The sequence below is a fragment of the Crinia signifera genome, chromosome 11 (assembly GCF_055691185.1).
Source record: "Crinia signifera chromosome 11, ASM5569118v1, whole genome shotgun sequence".
Classification (NCBI taxonomy): Eukaryota; Metazoa; Chordata; class Amphibia; order Anura; family Myobatrachidae; genus Crinia; species Crinia signifera.
The window spans coordinates 104,748,161-104,751,249 of NC_139227.1; positions in this window are offsets into that span (position 1 = coordinate 104,748,161).

Here is a 3,089-nt window from a genome sequence, read left to right on the forward strand (position 1 = left end):
GACCCCCACTGAGCCCCCCCGATCGCGGCATTTAAATGCCACAATCCGCGGGTCTCAGGGGAGGGGGCGGAGCTAAAACGGCACAATCGTGACGTTTTAGCCCCGCCCCCTCCATGGATAACTGTTATTTCGACTATTTCTTGTAATGGGGCGGGGCTTAATGACGTCACAGTTAAGCCCCGCCCCCAAAACGAGTAATGCAAGATTCCTCTCCGGGCTTCTCCCGGAGAGGATTTTTTCAAAGTCGGCAACCCTGGGTTAAAGGAATGGCGGGAGCATCAGATGCTCAGAGGTTTACTGTGTACATATGAAACTGACATATTTATTCTTCCCCACAAGATGGCAGCAGACACCATGACAGCAGAAGGGAATGGAGCTTTTTCCGCCTTCACATGGAGTAACCTAGAAGTTGATTGTAATTTACAAAATTTATAGCATAAAACATTGTCACCTTGATTTTTTTCACATACTGTCTACATGGACCCCCAATTTGTGTAGCGTGGCCCCTCAGTATGCTTGTCACACTGGGCCTTATTCTAGTTCACTCTTTCTGACAAAGGGGGAGATTCTCTAAGAATCTCCGCCCCCCTTCGCCTCTCTTCGCAATTATATGCGATAATTATAGCAAAGGACAGCTCTTGCGTTAAGAGCTGTCCTTTGCGGTGAGAGTCGCCGGGTCCCAGCAGGTCCAGGTGGCTCCCCCCTCCCTCACACACCCGGCGCTGCTGCTGCTGCACCGGGATCTCCTCCTCCCTGCACCCGGAAGAGGATCAGTGCAGGGAGGAGGTCACAGGTCCGGGCAGCACAGCTCTGTGCATCTAATGTGTATGATACTGAGCTCCTGTCCCAGCAGGAGGGGGCGGTGACGGAGGGGCCGTGTGATTCCCTGTGGAAATAAAAGTCTGTGTCAGGATCACATGATCATATTATGTTATTTACAGTGAGATACTTATTTGCAGACGGGGCCAATACCTGTTTGTGCATCCTGGATGATCGCTGTGCTGTTACTATGCAGCAATCCCACGTTTTCAGGATCATTCATCGGAAATGGTGGATGGTGCAATTGCTATCTGTAATCATGATCTATTTAGATAGGCAGAATTTTAGGTTTAGGGCATTTCAGGTGAGATTTACTCAAGGAAAAATGTGGCAAAAACCATGGGAGAGGATGGTCTGTACTACTAATGGTGTGCTATAGTTACGCCGCTGGCTGGACGTTTATGTCTCCTTATCACCCTTGGATTTATCTCTTGTTAAGGCTTAATACATCTGCCCCAATGATTCTCAACCATCGAGGGCAAAACTATCTAACTCTGTACCCACGGTACATTTTGGTGAACCCCTCCAGTAAAGTTAAGCCCCCCAACCTCCGTCCCACCCTGGTTTACCCCTCCATGTCTGTGGCCGGGATCCACATATCTTCTTGTATGCATCCTGGTGCTCCTCCTGGCTCCTTATGAAAAATGCCCCTCGCAAAATGTCTGCCCATAACAGCAGACCGATTTTTAGTATGCCGTTGCCACCTCCTCTAGCATCCTCAAAAACTGTCTGCTGTAGTCCGGGTAGAGCCATCTGAGTATGTGGTATGGCAATGGCATAATGGTAGCCTTCAGAACCAAGTGTAACCCAACTGTAGTTTCCATCTCTATATATAAAAGGGTAACTACTCCTCACCTCTATGGGGTGAAGCACTGCCCCTGACCAGTAGAGGCCATTCGACGGACCAAATTACTCCTTTGTGTGCTAAAAGATGTCATAAAAGAAAGCAATTATTGCCGGAACACTTATCAGTTTCAAACTTGCCGCATATGGAGAGAGGGAGCTGTAAAGACAGAGATTGGAGGTAGGAGCAGATCGGGACTGGGGGTGGGGTGGAGAGTTTGTGGGCTAAAAACTGTCACAGCTCAAAGTGAATGGAAAAACTGTCACAGTTGTGAAGTACGTAGCAGCAGTGTCATTTTGAAAGGCTTTTAACTAGTTGATAATACTGGGGGCTGCCATCTTGAAGCGCTAATTAGTAGTTCGAGATTTCAGTAATATCTCCTGTATTAGGCTGTTGCTACATAGCCCCAATAGACATCTTCAGAGGTCTTTGTTTCTGAAAAATTCCAGTAAAAAAGGGCGTGATACATATGGCCTCAAGTTCAAATCTCCAATGATCTTCTTTGGAACTGAGCATACTATAAAGAGGGAAGGAAAATAAAACCATTCTCCCCCTGTGATTCAGATGTGGAAGTAAAGTGCAGGTTCTGACGGGTTTTGTGTGAGTCACTGGCATTTCCCCAGGGTACAAATAACAGCACAGCCCCTGAGGCTAGTGTAAACCAGGCAAACCTGTAGCTCTTTATTGTATCGGCGCACCCTACTGTTAGATGGTTGCCCGTCACAAAAACACAGGCATTTCCGACCGCGGCAGGGGTGAATGTAGGGGTCAGGCTGCCCCTAGGCACATCATTGGCCGCCCCTTAGACACACCGCACCAGATAGAGACCCTTAGACACTGCACCAGTACACATTGGGCCATACACTTTAATGCCCATTACACATTAGCCCTTATTCTGATTGAGTCGGACGGCTCTGTGTGCGGTCGGACGGCCGATGTTTGGTGTTTGCACATGTGTGAACGCCTCGCACGTCCGAACACGGTGTGAGGTCTGTGCAGAAAACGATCGTATGCAGGGGGTGGAGAGGGGCGTAAAGGGCTGTTTGGGCTCATTACCATATGCGTATGACCCACGTTTCATGGGTGTTCCCATGAAAATGCTGGGCGTACATATGGTAATGCGGCTGTGACGCACGTGTGGGGGCGGACAACTGACGTAGCCGGATGCCAGCTGCCCGCCCATATCCCTGCTTTCATACCGAAAAATATCCGAGTGGTCTGGAGCACTCGGAGCTGCCTGACCACTTGGTCCATCATTCGATGGTCGGCGACCATCGGAGGATGGGGGAGGTTCCCACAGATTGAGGAGGTGTTCACATGAAACATCCACTCACGGTCTGTACGCTTGGCATCTTACCGCATTCGGACGGTGTGAGCGATTGTCATGGGGGGGGGGGGGTGGTGCTAGGTTTAGGCTGGGGGTATC